We start from the raw sequence: 20,780 nt of genomic DNA, 5'->3' as shown, positions 1-20,780 counted from the left end.
GGGGAGAAGGGGGGCAGCGAGCTCGTGGGGCCCAGCAGCTCCAGCAGCTCCAGCAGCTCCAGCAGCTCCAGCGTCTGCCTTCCTCTGCCTCCTGGCAACCTGGGGCTCGCAAACGTTTTAGTGGCTCCTGATGAATATTTCAGGCTCGAGCTGTGACGCTGCCTGGTGTTAAGCCACGCCCCCTGCGGTGAGAGAAGCCATTTCTCCAGAATTTCCAGCAACGCCTTCCAGGTCTGGGTTGACACTTTTATTTTCCAGGAGCTGCTTGTGATGACCCGTGAGCCTGTGCCTTTGGCGGCTCCTTTGACCACGATGCCTGGCTTCGTGCAGTTAAAACACCTGTTTTCTCTGGTTGTGCCACATAAGCTTATGAGTTTTACATGGAAATGTGACCTGCTTTCTTTAACGAGCCTCTGCCCCATAGGGGGCCCCCAGTGAACAGGTTCCCATCGGGCCGCAGCTCCCGCTGGGCAGGAAACGGGGCGCCCGCTCTGTCCTGTGCCCCGGGAAGATGTGTCGGGCTTAGTGAGGCCAGTGGCTCCCAGGCTGGTTTTAGAGCTCCTCTCTCCTGTTGAGTGAGCCCTGTTACAGGGTTTCCCACACTAACACTCATGCTGGGAGCATCTGCTGAGCGCCTGCCGTGTGCCAAGCATGATGTGAAGGGCAGTAAAGGCTGACTGCATCCGTGCCCAGGCTCTGGCTGTAGCAGCGTGTGTGTACCATACCTGCACATGCAAGGACCCCTGCTTCTCACTCCAGCGTGTGACCACCCAGCCCCAGCCCGGCCATTCTCAGGGCTCACCAAGCAAGGCCTCCACCCGGAGCCCCAGGTCTCGGTTCTGCTACTTCTGATTCAAGGCCAGTTAACAGAGAAGCTTCAGTCCACCCCTCACATCACCACTGATGAAGCATCTGCTCGACTGACCGTTTCCGAGACCCTGTGGTGTGACAGGCATCTGTTGGCTTCGAAAGATCCAGAACATCCTAGACTTGGCTCTTCCCTGCGAGGGACTCACTGCATCCTGCTGGAATCGGACAAACACAAATAACCCCAATCTAATGAGATAAGAACACAGATGGCTTAGAGCTCGGTTCGGGGTTAGGCATAATTAAGGTGGCAGATGGGGAAATTCAAGTGAAAATTCAGTAAAATTTTAATTGAAAGATGATGTATTTCCACCCTAAGATCCTTTAAAGGTGAGCTCAAATTTCACGCCCCTGCCCCCTCCCCAGCAAACACACACAATCCCAGTAAAGCTACGTGGTCACCTCCCCTCCCCCTCTCAGCCTGAAGAGCTCCACCTGGTCACTCTTCCTGTAACTCTTCCCTTTGCTGGCCCCAGGAAGAGATGCACACGTTCCTCTTGGGGTGGGCAGGGAGGGCGGGACGCAGGGGAGAGAGGAGGGTAGTTGGAGGGCGCCCGGTGCAGCAGAGGCAGGGACCTGGCCTAAACAGCTACCCCTGCTCGGCCCCCTCGGTGGCCCCATACGTCCTAGGTCTCGGGCTGCCTTCCTCTTGGATGTGCTGGGCTGTCTGTCTCTGCCATCGTCTTGGGGATCTGCCCCCCAGCCACTGCCGGGAAGCTCTCTTCACCCTGGAGGGGGAGGTCCCCAAGGTCCTTGTCCATAGGGGGACACCGTAACCACTGTCTTTCTCCATAAACGAGGTATTAGTAAAATTTTATGTAATTTTGTCAAAGTTAAGTCACAGATGGAAATCCTGTATCTCTCTATGGCATACCCTTTCCAGCTAGGGTTCCAAGACGCAACATCACCCATCATGGGAGAATGACTACACTTGCATGAGCACACACTAATAACTGTCTCCTTCATCGGCTCTCTGGTTCTTTATATCATTTCACTAACGCAAATGGCTAAGCTGACACATGCCAGCACGACAGAGGCACAAGAAGGAGAAAAGCATCTGAACCGTCTCACCGGCCGTTATCTTGAGTGTAATTGCCCTGCCATCGTTGCAAATCCTCTACACGATAGATGAAATCAACAACGCGTCTCTTACTGTAAAAACTACAGGCCACCAGTGACACTGAAGCTATAAGTACATTGACTACAAAGACTTAAATTTTGACTCCTGTAGAATCCCAACATCAGCCTTAAAACCAGGGGAGCTACGACTGCTCGAAGTAGATAACCGAGTAGTGTTGCCCATAGAAATGACAATCTCTGAATAACAATCTCCTCCGAAGATGTGTTACGCTCAGGAGCTGTACCTTCCCCAGGCCTGACAACGGGCGCCATCCCAGGGCGTCTAGATCAAACAACCCTGATATCAGCGCGACCAGGTTTGCATTACGGACACAGGGTTCGGAGATTCGTGGGTTAAACCACGGCTTCACGCCAATTGTCACTGAATTAGTATCCCTAAAATACTTTGAAAAATGATCCGCATCAATATTGTAAACTCATTAAGAAGCTAGGTAGCGTTAACCTTTTAAGTTAAAGACCGAGAGCTAAGACTCTCCTTAATGGCATGCCACAGTTAGATACAGCAACACGATTCACTACCATTTCATCTATGTTTCTAACACTGTTTATTATATTTCAACTAAAAGTCTCAAAGTACACTTACGACCCCAACCCAGAGTCAACACTCACCCAAGTGCAAAAACAGTCCACTCCTTGAGAAACAAAATGAACGAACATCTATTTGCCTCTTTCATAACCCAACAATAATAGGCCCTCCTTGTAGTCATTTTAATTATTACGTTTCCAAGTATTTTATTTCTAACATCAAAACGACTAATTAATAATCGCATAATTTCCCTAAAACAATGACTAGTCCAACTTACATCAAAATAATAAGCACACACAATCGCAAGGGACAGAGTTGATCACTGATACTAATATCATTCATTTTATTTATTGGGTCGACCAACCTTCTGGGACTACTACCCCACCTGTTTACTCTCACCTCACAGCTCTCAATAAATGTGGAATAGCCATTCCCCTATGAGCCGGCACCGTGATTACAGGTTTTTGAAACAAAACAGAAGTGTCTTTAGCTCACTTCTTACCACAAGGCACACCCACCTCCCTTACTGCCATACTAGTGATTATTGAACTATCAGCCTGTTTATCTAGCCGGTCCACTAGCTGTGCGATTAACAGCCAATATTACAGCAGGACATGTATTAATACATCTAATCGGAGGGACGACTTTAGCACTAATAAGTATCAACACTGCCACGGCTTCTATTACATTCACCGTCTCACCCTACTCACCATCTTCGAATTTGCCATTGCTATAATTCCAGCCTAGTGTTTACCCTCCCAGTAAGCCTATATCTGCATTACAGCACATAATGACCTACCAGCCCCACGCACGTCACATGGTAAACCCCAGTCCTTGACCTCTCACAGGAGCCCTTTCAGCCCTCCTCATAACATCAGACCTAATCATGGGATTCCACCTCAACTTACTAATACTAGGCCTACTAACTAATACTCTAACAATATATCAGTGATGACGAGTTTTATTCGAGAAAGCACCTTCCAAGGCCATCACACACCAATCCAAAAAGGGCTTGGATATGGGATAATCTTATTTATCATCTCAGAAGTCCTCTTTTTTTTTTTACTGGCTTCTTTTGAGCCTTCTATCACTCAAGCCTCACCCCTACTCCTGAATTAGGTGGGTGCTGGGCGCCAACAGGCATTCGCCCTCCAAACCCCTAGAGGTGCCGCTTCTCAACACTTCTGTGCTATTAGCCTCTGGGTGTCTATCACCTGGGCCCACCACAGCCTTATGGAAGGAAATCGCAAGCACAGACTCCGAGCCCTCTTTATTACAATTGCCCTGGGCCTATATTTCACACCCCTACAAGCCTTGGGGTATTATGAAGCTCCATTTACGATCTCAGATGGAGTATGTGGACCAACTTTCTTCATGGCCACAGGGTTCCACGGACTGCGCATAATCACTGGGTCCACCTTCCTTATTGTTTGTTTCCTGCACCAATTAAAATTCCGCTTCACGTCCAACCACCACAGCGGCTCTGAAGCCGCTGCTTGATACTGACATTCTGTAGATGTTTTATGACTCTTCCTTTTCGTATCTATCTATCGATGAGGCGCATAATTCTTATAGTATTAATTGGTGCAACTGACTTGTAATCAGTTAGTTTCGGTACACCCCGAAAAAGAATAATAAACTTAATACTGACCCTATTAACACATACTGCACTGGCCTCATTGCTTGTACTCATCGCCTTCTGACTCCCCCAGCTAAACATGTACACAGAGGAAACAAGCCCTTGTGAATGCGGATTTGACCTCATAGGATCCGCCCGCCTGCCTTCTTCCATAAAATTTTTCCTGGTAGCAATCCCATTCCTCCTTTTCCACCTAGAAATTGCCCTCCTACTGCCCCTCCCCTGAGCAACTCAAACAAGTAATCTAAAAACAATACTCACCATGGTTTTACTTTTAATCTCATTATTGGCAATTAGTCTGGCCTACAGTGAGCTCAAAAAGGACTGGAGTGGACTGGAGATGGTATTTCGTTTAAAACAACACAAATAATTTCGACTCATTAGATGATGACTAAACTCATAATTACCAAGTGTCTTTAGTGCACATAAATATTATTATAGCTTTCACGGTAGCCCTTGTAGGGCTGCTAATAGATCTATCCCACTTACTGTCCTCACTATCATGTCTCGAAGGCGTAATATTATCACTATACATCCTGGTGACCCTAATAATCTGAAACTCACACTTCACCTTCGCCAGCACAATACCCATCACCCCACCGGTGCTCACAGCCCGTGAAGCCGCGCTCAGATTATCCTTGTTAGTAATAGTATCAACACGTATGGCTCGGACTACGTACGAAACCGTAACCTCCTCCAATGCTAAAATTTATTATCCCTACGATTATACTAACACCACTGACTTGATTATCAGAAAACAATGTAATCTGAATTAGCACTACAACCCATAGCCTGCTAGTTAGCCTCACAAGCCTGCTTCTTCTTAACCAGTTTAATGACAACAGCCTTAATTTCTCATTAATATTTTTTCCGACTCCCTATCTGCACCGCTACGGATCTTGACAATATACTCCTACCTCTGATATTATAGCCAGTCAGTCTCACCTGCTCAAAGAATCGCTGACCCGAAAAAACTATGCACCACTAGACTAATCATATTACAAACGTTTGTAATCCTAACATTTACCGCCACAGAACTAACTCTATGTGACATCACATTCGAGGCCACACTAGTTCCTACACTCATCATCGTCACTCGCACTGGTTCCTACACTCATCGTCATCACTCGATGAGGTAACCAAACAGAACGACTCAACGCAGGGCTCTATCTTCTATTCTACACACTAGTCGGATCACTCCCGCGGCTAGTGGCGTTAGTATAGATCCAAAACACCACGGGCTCTCTGAATTCCCTCGTACTTCAGTATTGAACCCAAGCATTACCCGACTCCTGATCCAACGTTTTTATATGACTAGCCTGCACAATAGCCTTTATGGTAAAAACACCCCTCTATGGCCTCCACCTTTGACTACCAAAGCACACGTGGAAGCTCCCACCACAGGCTCTATAGTCCTTGCAGCCGCAACACTAAAACTCGGGGACTACGGCGTGCTGTGAGCTACAGCAATACTCAATCCCCAGATAGACTTCGTGGCGTACCCTTTTCTGATGCTCTCCTCGTGAGGGATATTCATAACCAGTTCAATCTGTCTACGTCAAACAGACCTAAAATCACTTACCGCGTATTCTTCCGTCAGCCACACGGCCCTCGAGGCGTACAAACCCTCCTCCCGCTGATGGCCACTTGACGACTACTGGCGAGCCTGACCAACGTAGCCCCGCCCCCAACTATTAATGTGATCGGAGAACTGTTCGTAGTTATGTCAACCTTCTCATGATCAAACTTGACCATTATCTTAATGGGAACTAACATTGTAATTACAGCCCTATATTCTATATGCATACTAATTACGACACAACACAGAAAATACACACACCATATTAATAATATCACACCCTCCTTCACACGAGCGAACGCCCTTGTAGCCCTCCGCGTTCTACCCCTCCTACTCCTGTCACTAAATCCCAGAATCATCCTGGGCCCCCTGTATTGTAAGTAGAGTTAAAAAACCACTAGATTGTGAATCTAGCGACAGAAGACTGAGACTTCTTATTTACCGAGAAAGTCCCGGAAGAACTGCTACTTCCTGCTCCCATGCCTAACAGATGGCTTTTTCAGGCTTTTAGAGGATAGTAGTTATCCATTGGTCTTAGGAGCCCAAAAACTGGTGCAGTTCCAAGTAATAAACCTATTTTCCTCTTTTGCTCTGGTCACACACTAACACTAATTAACCCAATTATAATAACTAACACAGATTTCTACAGAAGGGACAAAAATCCACCAGACGTAAAAAAATACCGTCTCACGTGCTTTTATCACCAGCCTAGTTCCAACAATAATATTCCTCCACACAGGCCAAGAAATAATTATTTCAAACTGACATTGAATCACTGTCCAAACCCTTAAATTAACACTTAGCTTCAAAATAGATTACTTCTCGGGTTTCCCTGGTGGCGCCGTGGTTGAGAGTCCGCCTGCCGATGCAGGGAACACGGGTTCGTGCCCCGGTCCGGGAAGATCCCACATGCCGCGGAGCGGCTGGGCCCGTGAGCCATGGCCGCTGAGCCTGTGCGTCCGGAGCCTGTGCTCCACAACGGAAGAGGCCACAGTAGTGAGAGGCCCGCGTACCGCAAAAAAAAAAAAAAAAAAAAAAAAAAAAAGATTACTTCTCAATAATATTCGTACCAGTAGCATTATCTGTTACGTGGTCCATTATGGAGCTCTCAGTATGGTACCTACACTTAGACCCTTACATTAACTGGTTCTCCAAGTACCCACTCCTCTTCCTCATCACCATGCTAATCCTCGTTACGGTCAATACCTCTTCCAGCTTTTTACTGGATGGGGGGGTTGGAATGATGTCCTTCCTACTCCTTGCGTGGTGGTGTGGAGGCACAGACGCACACGCAGCTGCTCTCCGAGCAATCTTACATAACTGCACTGGGGACATCGGGCTCATTATGTCAATAGCATGATTCCTGTGTGACTCAAACACATGAGACCAGCAACAAACTTTTATACTCGACCTAAATCCCTCAAACCTCCCCCTTATAGGACTCGTACTAGCCACAGCCGGAAAATCAGCCCAATGTGGACTCCACCCTTGACTCCCCTCAGCAATAGAGGGCCCCACCCCTGTGTCACCCCTGCTCCACTCAAGCACAATAGTTGTGGCAGGAGCCTTCCTACTTATTCAATTTCACCCTTTAACAGAAAACAGCAAACTTATTCCAGCAATAGCACCTTGCTTAGGATCCCTCACCACCCTATTCACAGCTATAGGTGCTCTCACCCAAAATGACATTAAAAAAATGATCACTTTCTCCACTTCAGGCCAATTAGGCCGACTAATGGTAACGATCGGCATCAGCAAACCCTATCCAGCATTCTTGCACATCTGCACGCATGCTTTCCTTAAGGCCATGCTATTCATATGCTCCAGATCCATTAGTCACAGGCTGAACGACAAACCAGATATTGGAAACATAGGAGGCCTATTCAAGGCTTTACCCTTCACCACAATAGCCCTCGTTACCGGGTGTCTGGCGTTAACAGGAAGGCCTCTCCTCACCGGCTTCTATCCTAAAGACTTGATCATCGAAGCCGCTCATACGTCTTACACCAGCGCCTGAGCCCTGTTAATAACTCTAATTGCCACCCCCCTCACAGCTGTCTATAGCACCCACATCATCTTCTTCTCTCTGTTAGGACAACCCCGCTTCTTTCCCCGAACCCCCATCGATGAAAACGACCCCCTCTTAATTAACTCCATCAAACGCCTACTAATTGGAAATGTCTTTGCTGGGCTCATTATCTCCAACCACATCCCCCTAATAACCACACCCTTACATCTAGAACTAACTGCGCTCGCAGTAACCATCCTAGGCTTCGCACCGGCGCTCGAAATCAACCTTGACACACAGAACTTAAAATTCATCCACCCCTCAAATACCCTTGAATTCTCTAGTCTCAGGAAATTTCTCCACCATCATGTACTGTCTTCCTCCTTACCTAAACCTAAGCCAGAAGTCAGCATCCTCCCTTTTGGACTTAATCTGACTAGAAAACAAACATTTTACCAAAACCCACATCGCTTACTCAACTAAAGTTCTCCACGCTAATCTCAAGCCAAAAAGGCCTTATCAGCCTATACTTCCTATCGTTCCTCATTACTCTCACCCTTAGCGTGCTTTTATTTAAGTACCACAAGTAATCTCCATGATAACCACAACGCCAATAAGCAACGACCAACGAGTAACAATCACCAACCAGGTACCGTAACTGTACAGTGCCGCAGTCCCTATAGCCGCCTCACTAAAAAAGCCAGAGTCACCAGTATCGTAAATAACTCAGTCTCCCAACCCATTGAACTGAATCACAACTTCCACCTCCTCGTCCTTTAAAATATAAAATACCATCAAAAATTCTATTATCAACCCTGAAAGAAACGCCCCCTAGACAGTCTTATTAGAACCCCAAACCTCAGGATACTGCTCAGTGGTCATAGCCGTCATATAGCCAAACGCAACTAATATCCCCCCTGAATAAGCCAAAAACACCATCAAACCTAAAAATGAACCACCAAAGTTCAACACGATCCCACACCCAATACCACCACTCACAATCAACCCAAAGCCCCCATAAATAGGCGAAGGTTTTGAAGAAACCCTCACAGAACTGATCACAAAAATAACACTTAAAATAAATACGTCATCATCATTCTCACATGGATTCCAACCATGACCAATGACATGAAAAATCATCATTGTCATTCAACTATAAGAACACCAATGACCAACATCCGAAAAACACACCCCTAACAAAAATCAACAATACCTTTATTGACCTCCCAACCCCATCAAACATTTCATATAATGGAATCTTGGCTCTCTATTAGGCATTTACCTGATCAGACTTTTTCCCAGCAATACACCTCACACCAGACACAACAACTGCCTTCTCGTCAGTAGCACACATCTGTTGAGACGTTAACTATGGATGAATCATTCGATATCTACATGCATACGGAGCTTCCATGTTCTTTATCTGCCTTTATATTCACGTAGGACGTGACCTATATTATGGGTCCTATGCCTTTCTAGAAACATGAAACATCGGAATTATTCTACCGCTTACAGTTATAGCTACTGCATTTATAGGCTGTGTACTACCATGAGGACAAATGTCATTCTGAGGGGCAAGAGTCATTACAAACCCGCTCTCAGCACCCCAGTACATTGGCACTACTCTTGTCGAATGGATCTGAGGTGGCTTTTCTGTACACAGAGCAACACTCATGCAATTCTTCGCTTTTCATTTTATTCTCCCCTTCATCATCACAGTGCTAGCAGCTGTCCACCTACTATTTTTCCACGAAACGGGATCCAACAACCCCACAGGAATCCCATCTGACACAGGCAAAATTCCATTCCACCCCTATTACACAATCAAAGACATCCTAGGTGCCCTATTACTAATCCTAGCCTCACTAATACTAGTCCTATTTTCACTGAACTTGCTAGGCAACCCCGACAACTACACCCTAGCAAACCCACTCGACACACGACCACACATTAAATCAGAGTGATACTTTCTATTCACATATGCAATCCCACGATCAATCCCCAACCAACTAGGAGGAGGCTTAGCCCTATTCCTCTCAACCCTGATTCTAACATTTATCCCAGTACTCCGCAAATCCAAGCAATGAAGCATAACGTCCCGACCCCTTAGCCAGATCTTATTCTGAGTGCTAGTGGCACACCTACTAACACTCACGTGGGTTGGAGGACACTCCTTCATCATTATCGGACAACTCGCATCTATTTTATACTTTCTTTTAATTCTAGTGCTAATACCAGTAACTAGCATCATTGAAAACAATCTCCTGAAATGGAGTCTTTGTAGTACATCACATTATCCTGGTCTTGTAAACCAAAAGAGGAGAATAACACACCTCCCTAACACTCAAGGAAGAAGCCCTAAACTTCGCCGCCAGCACCCAAAGCTGAAATTCTACTTAAACTATTCCCTGAAATTATGACATTTACAAAATTATTAAGTACTATATCAGTATTAAAACAGTCCATTTTATCACAAACTACTATGTACATCGTTCATACTTGTACTACCACATTAATAAGTACATATACTTTATATGTACATATTACATTATAGGGATAATTGTACATTACACTATCTACCCCATGCTTATAGGCACGTACATCTTATTATTAGTATTGCATAGTACATATAGATTATTAATAGTACATAATAAATTCAGTCAAATCAATTCTAGTCAACATGCATATCCTGTCCATTAGACCATGAGCTTAGTCACCAGGCTGCGTGAAACCATCAACCGCTCGGCAGGTGTCCCTCTTCTGATAAACCCCACCAGCCCTTGCTAATTCAGTCTATATACCGCCATCTTCAGCAGACCCTAAAAAGGAGCAAAAGTAAGCACAACTATAACACATAAAAATGTTAGGTCAAGGTTAACCCATGGGGTGGGAAGAAATGGGCTACATTTTCTGCACCAAGAACACTCTCTTACCTGCATGAAAGTTTTTATGAAACCTAAAAACCAAAGGAGGATTTAGTAGTAAATTAAGAATAGAGTGCTTGAAAACCATAATTCAAAAAGAGTCATGTACCACAATGTTCATTGCAGCTCTATTTACAATAGCCAGGACATGGAAGCAACCTAAGTGTCCATCGACAGATGAATGGATAAAGAAGATGTGGCACATATATACAATGGAATATTACTCAGCCATAAAAAGAAATGAAATTGAGTTACTTGTAGTGAGGTGGATGGACATAGAGTCTGTCATACAGAGTGAAGTAAGTCAGAATGAAAAACAAATACTGTATGCTAACACATATATATGGAATCTAAAAAAAAAAAAAAAGGTTCTGAAGAACCTAAGGGCAGGACAGGAATAAAGATGCAGACGTAGAGAATGGGTTTGAGGACACGGGGAGGAGGAAGGGTAAGCTGGGACGAAGTGAGAGAGTGGCATGGACTTATATATACTACCAAATGTAAAATAGATAGCTAGTAGGAAGCAGCCGCATAGCACAGGGAGATCAGCTCGGTGCTTTGTGACCACCTAGAGGGGTGGGATAGGGAGGGTGGGAGATATGGGGATATACGTATATGTATAGCTGATTCACTTTGTTATAAAGCAGAAACTAACACACCACTGTAAAGCAATTATACTCCAATAAAGATGTTAAAAAAAGAAGAATAGAGTACTTAATTGAATAAGGCCACGAAACACACACACACCACCCGTCACCCTCCCCAGGTACTATGACAAAACCACAACTTATTAACAAATGCTAGTCAATTATATGAGAGGAGATAAGTCATAACAAGGTAAGCATACTGGAAGATGTGCTTGGATAAACCAAAGCGTAGCTTAAATAAAGCACCTAGTTTACACCTAGAAGGTTTCATAGCCTGTGAATGCCTTGAACTAAACCTGACCCACAGCCCTCCCACCACACTAGCACGAACCAATCAAATAAAACCTTCGCCCAACACCTAAAGTATCGGAGATAGAAATTTAAATACTAATGGTACCATGGAGAAAGCACCGTAAGGGAATGAGGAAAGAAAATTAGAAGTAACAAAAAGCAAAGCTTATCCCTTGTACCTTTTGCATAATGATTTAACTAGCAATATTTTAACAAAGAGAACTTAAGTTAAACCACCCGAAACCAGACGAGCTACTTATGAACAGTTACTAGAACAAACTCATCTATGTGGCAAAATAGTGAGATTTACAAGTAGAGGTGCCAAGCCTAGTCAGCCTGGTGATAGCTGGTTGTCCAGGAAAAGAATTTCGGTTGAACGTTACATAATACTAAGGACCTCTTATAAGTTTCAATGTATATTTAAATGTTAGTCTAAAAAGGTACAGCTTTTTAGAAACAGGTACAACCTTAACTAGAGAGTAAAAACAAACAGCACCGTAATTGGCTTAAAAACAGCCACCAATTCAGAAAGAATTCAAGCTCAACAATAAATGTATCTTAATTTCAATATTAAATAAATCAGCTCCTAGGCTTATTGCTGGACTAATCTATAAAATTATAGAAGCGATACTGTTAATATGAGTAACAGGAAGTATTTCTCCTTGCACAGGTTTACATCAGCTACTAATAATATATGATCGTTAACAGTAAATAAATATAACCCAACACTAGACTATTTATTAAACATACTGTTAATCCAACACAGGTGTGCACCCAAGGAAAGATTAAAACATGTAAAAGGAACTTGGCAAACACAAACCCTGCCTGTTTACCAAAACCATCACCTCTAGCATCACTAGTATTAGAGGCACCGCCTGCCCAGTGACAGTTGTTAAACGGCCGTGGTATCCTGACAGTGCAAAGGTAGCATAATCGTTTGTTCTCTAAATAAGGACTTGTATGAATGGCCACTCTAGGGTTTTACTGTCTCTTACTTTTAATCAGCAAAATTGACCTCCCTGTGAAGAGGTAGAAGTGATGACAAAATAAGGCGAGAAGAGCCTGTGGAGCTTCAATTAATCAACCCCCAAAACACAGTTAAACCACCAAGGGATAACAAAACTTCACATGGGTTGACAATTTTGGTTGGGGTGACCTCAGAGCACAAAAAAACCTCTGAGTGATTAAAGCTTAGACCCACTAGTCAAAGCATAATATCACTTATTGATCCAAAAACTGATCAACGGAACAAGTTACCCCAGGGATAACAGCGCAATCCTATTCTAGAGTCCATATCGACAATAGGGTTTACAACATCGATGTTGGATCAGGACACCCCAATGGTGTAACTGCTATTAAAGTTTTGTTTGTTCAACGATTAAAGTCCTATGTGATCTGAGCTCAGACTGGAGCAATCCAGGTCAGTTTCTATCTATTCTATTATGTATTTCCCCCGGTATGAAAGGACAAGAGAAATATGGCCCACTTTAAACAAGCACCTTCAAAGCAATTAATGATATAATCTCAACTTAGTAAGCAAACACTAAAGAACCATCCGAGACCAGGGTTTAGTTAAGGTAGCAGAGCCCGGTAACTGCATAAAACTTAAGCCTTTATACTCAGAGTTTCAAACCCTCTCCCTAACAAAATGTTTATAATCAACATCCTAATGCTTGTTATTCCTATTCTTTTAGAAGTAACATTCTGTTTTTAAAAAAATAAATTTATTTATTTATTTAATTTATTTATTTTGGCTGCGTTGGGTCTTCATTGCTGCTTTCTCTAGTTGCGGCGAGCGGGGGCTACTCTTCATTGCCGTGTGCAGGATTCTCACTGTGGTGGCTTCTCTTGTTGCAGAGCATGGGCTCTAGGCAGGTGGGCTTCAGTAGTTGTGGCACACAGGCTTAGTTGCTCTGCAGCATGTGGGATCTTCCTGGCCCAGGGCTCGAACCCGTGTCCCCTGCATTGGCAGGCGGATTCTTAACCATTGAATCACAGGGAAGCCCAGCTGTAGCATTCTTAACATTAGTAGAGCAAAAAATCCTAGTCTACGTACAATTCCGAAAAGGACAAAATATTGTGGGACCACACGGCCTGCTTCAACCCACTGCCGACGCAGTCAAACTATTCACTAAAGAGCCACTCCGACCAGCTACATCCTTCACCTCCATATTTATCATCACACCAATCCTAGCTCTGACTCTAGCCCTAACGATACGGATCCCCCTACCCCTGTGGGAGGGCAATGCCCGACTGATGGCACAGGGGACAGGGAAGCAGTGAGGGGCTGCCTCCCCTGGGGCTGTGATCCTCTGGGCCAAGCTTACTGGAGAGGGTGCATGAAATTTCCCTTTTGGGTTCAGTTGCTGTTGTGTGGTCCTCTCTCCACAGGATATGGACATGAGCTCACGGAGCATCCTCTCCCCTCTGTGTCTGCCCTTGCGTCTGGACCAGTCTGTGCTCCTCCGGTCTGCCCTTCACAAGGCTCCTCTGTCCCTCCTCCAGGCCACTGTCCATCTGCCCTCAGGAACTGTGCATGCTGGGGCCTGGACAAAAGGCTGGGTCCTCATCTCGGGGGCTCGCAGGCCGCAGTGAAGGTGTTGGCCAGGGCTGGCGTCTTCTCTGAAGACTGGACTGGGGGTGGAGCTACCTCCAGATTCTTGAGGTTGTTGGCAGCATTTTGTGCCTGTGGACTGTTGGACTGAGGGCTTTGGCTCCTTGCTGGTTGTTGGCTGGGGACTGTCCTCAGTTCCTGGCCATGTGGGGTCACTCCTCCCAACTTGGAGCTTGCTCCATGGAAGCATGAAAACAGAGAAGGCAATAGAGAGAATGCTAGCAAGTGGACGTTGGTCTTACGTAGAGTAATTGCAGACGTGCCAGCCATCTCCTGTGTTGTGTTCTCCTGGTTGGAAGCAAATCATGGGTCCCCTCACACTCACGGGGAGGGGGACACAGAAGGACATGAACACCATGGGGGTGGGGGTCATTTGGGGTCGTCTTGGAGACTGCCAACCACATTATTCATGTGCAAGTTTTATTTCAATATTAATGATATTAAGCCTTTGTTCCGTGTGTTGAAGATATTTTTTTCCTAGATCGCTCTTTGCATTTTTATTTAATTTACTTTTGAAGTAATGATTTTTTGTCATTGTGTAGCTGGGTTTCTTCGCGTTTCCTTTTTTGGAATTTGCACAAACAAAAGCTTTTCTCTCCCCTAGGTCAGGTGGCTACTCATCCACGTGGTACACGCGTTCAGAATTAACCTCCTCATCTATCTGGGTTTACTTTGCTGTCTCTGGATCTACCGTTTTTCCCAAGTAGTAAACCAGTTTTCCCAGCACCACGTTTGAATCAACCATCCTTTCTCCCACTGATTTAAGTTGTCAGTTTTCTAAAGAGTGAAATGTTCTTTACGTTACAGGTAGTTGAGAAGGTAGGTATTAAATACTGAAGCTAGACCTCCCCTCTGTTACAGGTAGTTGAGAAGGTAGGTATTAAATATTGAAGCTAGACCTACCCTCTGAAGGACTTGCAGGAAGTGGATGGTTAAGGATGGCTGATGATCCTTTGACACCTCCAGTGGAGCAGATGGGGGAGGATCTGAGAGGGCAGCTTTTGGAGCTGCTGCTGTGGGCTTGGAGCCCTCCCCAGCCAAGGGGCGGGGCACTGGAGGGCATCTCAGAGAGCTCAAGTGCGTCCCTGCAGTTGGGAGTCAGAGTGATCCCTCCCGAGGCACATAAAGTGTGATGACCAGGCTGGCATCGAAGGAGGAGCCGGTGCTGAGCCGGGGGGCAGCCTGCAGGGGCACGTTAGGGGGTGTGGAGGATGGCTGTCTGCCGCTCCTGGGACCACTGACTGTGAGGTCCACAGACCATATGTTACCCTTAGGGTCATCCTAGGGCCTTAGGGTTATATCCTTAAGCTCCCCTCGGTGGGCAACGTCCCCAACAGAGAGAACTTGGAGGTTCTGTGGGAATTTGAGGGCCTGAGGGACAGGGAGAGACTCGTCAGAATAGAGACATCAAATAGCCATTCTTGACTCCCACCTGTTCTGAGACCAGTGGTATCTGTTTCCTTGGCCCCCTAACAAATGACCACACGCCGGTGGCTCACAACAACAGAAATTTACCCTCTCCCAGCTCTGGAGGCCAGAAGTCCTCCATCAAGGTGTGCACAGGGCCGTGCTCCCTCCAGAGGCCTCCCTCCTTCCTGCCTCTTCCAGCTTCCGGGGGCCCCACGTGTTCCTTGGCTCGTGGCCCCATCATTCTGGTCTTCGCGTGGCCTCTTCCACATCTTGCTGCGTCTACTCTTTTGTTTCTTCTAAAGGATCTGTCCTTGGATCTAGGGCTCACCTGGTTCAGCCAGTAGGACTGCATCTTGAGACCCTTAGTTACCTCTGCAAAAACTCTTTTTGCAAAAGCAAGGTCACATTCACAGGTTCTGGGGCTTAGGGCTTGCATGCATCATTTTGGGGCCACCGTTCAACCCACTACAGCACCTTAGGAGGAAGTCACTCAGAGGTTTTTCTGCCCACCTCACCTCGTTCTCTGTCTACCCAGAGGGAGAGCAATGGAAGGTGGGAAATTGGGGGAGGAGCAGAGGAGGCTTCCTGGCTGCCTCCTGGTTTCACTGCTGCTGACGTGCTCACCTGGGCCTTTATGAGACTAATATTAACACCTGGCGCTATTCACATCACTCCTATCCATCCCTCCTAGCCTGAAGTTTTGTTTCTTGGCCAATCTTGCTTGTTTATTTTTTTCAAATAAAATTTGGAATTATTTTGTCAAATTCTCCCCAATATTTGATTAGACTCTTTATTGGAATGGCACCAAACATACCCATTAATTCCGGGGGGTTAGACATTTTCTCAACATTGAGCCCTCCTCTGCAGGAACCAACAAGTCTCCATTCAGTCACACGTTCTTCACGTGCCTCAATGCCGTTTGCCCGGATTTATAGGTTCTGCTTCATTTCTGTTAGATTTGCTCCTCGTTGTTTGGCTACTTTTCAGTAATAGAAACTTGTTTTGACTTTGCTAACTAATAGTTGCTAATATACAGGAATGCCCATGACTTTTTATTTTATTTTATTTATTTTTTATTGGGGTGTAGTTTTCCACAATGTTGTGTTAGTTTCTACTGTACAGTGAAGTGGAGTTTGCTGTGCTATACAGCAGGTTCTCATTAGTTATCTATTTTATACATATTAGTGTATCTATGTCAATCCCAGTCTCCCAGTTCATCCCGTCCCACCCCCTTCCCCCCTTGGTGTCCATACGTTTGTTCTCTACGTCTGTGTCTCTGTTTCTGCCTCACAAACCAGTTCATCTGTACCATTTTTCTGTGTTCTACATATATGCGTTCATAAACGATATTTGTTTTTCTCTTTCTGACTTACTTCACTCTGTATGACAGCCTCTAGATCCATCCACGTCTCTACAAATGACCCAGTTTTGTTCCTTTTCATGGCTAATGTTCCATTGTATATATGTACCACATCTTCTTTAACCATTAGTCTGTCGATGGACATCTAGGTTGCTTCCATGACCTGAATGCCCATGATTTTGATATTTTTTAGTTTCTTAGTTGGCACACTTACTGGTTTTGAGAATTTTTCAATTTACTATCTGGGATTTTGGGGGGTTGATAATGATATCACCAGCTTCTTCTAGACAGTGATGTTGGATTTATTTCCAGCAGAGTCTTTGCCTCCTTGCTGAAGCATTGAATCCTCTGTAAGGAATTATTGGTAACGTTTGTGCATTGTGTAGCCACGTTTGTAGTAAATATTTAGACTTAGACCCGTGGTCAGATGGTTTCAGTGCTTCCGAGCAGAACTTTTATTCAATAACTTTCCACGCTCAAGCTTTAAATTGTGATTGCACTTTGAGCATGTTTGCATGTGCCTCTGGAGAAGTCTATGTTTAGGAAGGGTCCCTGGGTACATACTTGAAGAAATCTTGCATGTATGAGAATGCCCTTCTGTTGAATGAAAACGGCCCCTGCAGAATCCCATAAAGGAGACTCCACGATCGCGTCCTCACATCCACGTTGTCTGTCCTGATGTCAGAGGCTCCTTTCTGTCCTTTGCATCTTCTGCCTTGTAGTTTCTCTTAACACAAACCTTTTTTCCTCTTTATGTTCTCACTGTGAGGAACCCGTCTCTGCTGGCTCCGTCCCTGTGGCCACGTGTCTGGGAGGCCTGGCAGGCTGTCTGTCTGCCTACTGCCTGTCCTATGCCTCAGAGACGGGGTAGCAGTGGGGCGACACTGAGGCACCCTCCTTCTAACTCTGAACCACATTCTCTTTCAGAGACTGGCTGGCTGTGGATCAGTCCCTTTTCTCTCACTGACACAGTCATACCTCAGTCTTCCTAGCAGAGATTCCCAGAGCACGTGGCATTAGTTTCTGTGTGATGCAGGCATCCCCAGCTTCAAAATTATTTCCACTGACTCCGTGAGCTAAACACCTGCTCTCCCTATGCCATTTACGTAAAAGTCACCAAGGGAAGGGTTTCGTTTTGTTTTTAATAGATTTTGTTTTTCAGAGCGTTTTTAGGTTCACAGCAAAATTGTCCAGAAAGTACAGAGAGTTAGTTCCCAAGTGTCTCCACCCTCCCCCCACAGCTTCCATTATTAACACGCATTAGTGCAGGACGTTTGTTACAACCGATGAACCAATGTTGATAGCTTATTATTAGCTACAGTTCCGAGTCTACTTTGAGGTTCACTCTCTGTGCCGTAAAGTTCTGCGGTTTTGACAGAGGCGGGCTGTTGTACATCCACAATTAGAGCATCATACAGACTAGCTGCTCCTTCCTAAAAATGTCCTGTGCCGCCCGTTCTTCCTCTCCCCCTGCCCTGAACCCTGGTGGCCACCGATCTTCTTCTGTCCCTGTGGTTTTGCCTTCTTTGTTTGTTTTGTAGGACGGGGGAATGTATTGTACGTATAGGATGAGGGGAGACAGCCACGAGAAGAGAGCCTGGAGATGTCAGGAGAGAGAGTGTGCTTGGAGGATGAGGCCCCTGGGAAGCCAGGAGAAGCGGGGCATGAAGCAGAGGCGAGGAGGAATCTGCGATGGAAGGGAGAGAGACTTCGTCTCGGAGACAGGGGCTTCGGGAAGGCGGAAGGCGCGCCGCAGCCGTGTGGAGGCATGGGACTGTCTGCGGGGGGAAGGGAGGGTGAGCAAAAGCAGATGATGGACATGGAAACGCCTGGCTGGGCAGCAAGAAACCGTGGCTCACAAGTGACTGAAACCCAGTGAAATTCAGAGCCGTGTTGGCCAGGCTTACGTGACAGAAGGACAGAGGCAAGAGCATCATGGATGCCAGTGGGCGATGGGGAGATGAGGCCTGTAAGGGGCTGGAAGGACCCACCTGGGAGCGTGGCCTCCACTTCTGAGGTCTCCAGTGTCACTGATCCTGGTCACACCCGCACAGCGCGGGAGAATCAGGTGTCACTTCCACTTTGGGGAAAGTGGGATTTGCTCTACGCTTCTCTAAGCTGGAGATTTGAAAGAACCAGAACGAATGCGATGACTCCCCTCCAAGTGCTTTCAATCCCCTGAAATATGTGCTCAGGACAAATGTGTCTTTGCAAAACATCTCTTTCCAAAGAAGTCTTTAATTTTTTTTTTGGTAACATTTTGTGTTTTCATGAAAGCCATATTCCATCCGTGATATTCTGTAGCACTCTTTCAGAGCCAGATCTATTTTTTAAAAAGCAGTTGGCACCCTGAAGTGTTACATGTGGCTTAGTGAAAACAGCAATATGCAGAGATTCAAAAGATGTCACTCCACGTTGGGTACAAAACGTGATCAGCCTTAGTTATCATCCAGCACAAACACGGAATTCAGACGTGATGCTGTGAGGAGGAGAGACCTCCTTCGCACATGGCCCTTAGGGCTTGAATTCTCAGCTCTTCTGAACAGCTCACCAGCAGAAAGAGCGGGGGACGTAAGGCCCTCTCTTGGGCACGTCCTGAGGTAAGAATAGCCTCTCAGGGAAGACCAGTTGGGGTAGGGAGGATTCCCTGAACGCAGCCTTGCATCCGCCAGACCACACCGACCGGCCACGGCACGTCTGTTGCCTCGTAGATGGTGTTGCCTTGAAGTCAGGAGCCTGGGTGGCCTCCCTCCACCTGCCCCTCTGGCTAAGCCCTCAGACGTTTGTCGCCTGGCTGAATCTCTGCAGCTGTCCCCGCAGAGAGTCATTGCCACCACCTACAGATGAGTGAACTGGGTTCCAGGGCTGAGCGCTGAGCTGAGGTTTTCCTCCCAGAGTCCATGTGTATGTTCAGCCACATGTGGCCGCCGCCCCCACAATGAGGAAAACGCTAACCATCATCATGGCTGTCACCTGGCCCAGGTATGCACTAGACCAACGCATCTCTTAGGATTTCGGGTCAAGGTCACTCTCAGCTGTATCTGGGGGCTAGGTAGGCAGCCTATGATATTCTTGCGGGAAACCTGTGTGTGAATCGGAAGAGCCTGTCCATCTAGGGAAATACCACTGCTGTTCTGGCCACAGTGAAACATTAGCCATCAGGTCTGCATTGAAACTGAACCTAGTAGGTTAACAGCTTCCCGCCAGTACCCAGCGCTTCAGAAAGCCAGCCAATCAGTGACAGATTACCCTTCAGAAAACCAACCAATCAGTGACAGCATACCCTTCTGAAAGCCAATCAGTGACAGCTCACCCTTCTGAAAGCCATCCAATCAGTGACAGTCACACGGTTATAAGAGCCAGCCCATGAAAACAGTCTCACTTTGGTAACTGAGATGCCACAGCTGCAGGTCGTCCTGAGCCTACCCATTGTGTGTTGGGCTCTTCACTGGCGGGGAGGCGGCCTACTCTTCCTTGCTTCATGCAGGTGTTTGTGCCGTGCTGAGGCCCTACTGCAAAAAGCCTCCCCACCAGGCAGCAGCTCAGGCTGTGCAGGGGGGCCCGGCACTCAGATGGACCCGGCACTCAAGTGGGACCTCACACTCAGGTGGGGACCAAGACAGGCCACAGGGAGCGCACCTGTGTCCTGGCGCCTGTGGCTTCCTGAGAGGGTGGGGGAGGACCTGTTTGAGCACCTCCCGTACAAGGAAATCCACCAGGTCAGGTGCTCTAACTTTATCAAATATGGCCAAGGGAGTAAGCGCAGATGACGAGG

At 46.3% G+C, this 20,780-nt stretch overlaps 1 pseudogene; it reads left to right on the top strand.

Moving 5' to 3' along the window:
• LOC132428754 (NADH-ubiquinone oxidoreductase chain 5-like) overlaps positions 1-8,349 on the top strand; it is a 94,095-nt pseudogene extending 85,746 nt beyond the window's left edge.
• The last annotated feature ends 12,431 nt before the right edge of the window (positions 8,350-20,780 follow it).

The sequence above is a fragment of the Delphinus delphis genome, chromosome 7 (genome assembly GCF_949987515.2).
Source record: "Delphinus delphis chromosome 7, mDelDel1.2, whole genome shotgun sequence".
Lineage (NCBI taxonomy): Eukaryota > Metazoa > Chordata > Mammalia > Artiodactyla > Delphinidae > Delphinus > Delphinus delphis.
Note: the sequence above shows the minus strand (reverse complement) of the source record. Positions and strands in the feature narration are given on the sequence as shown.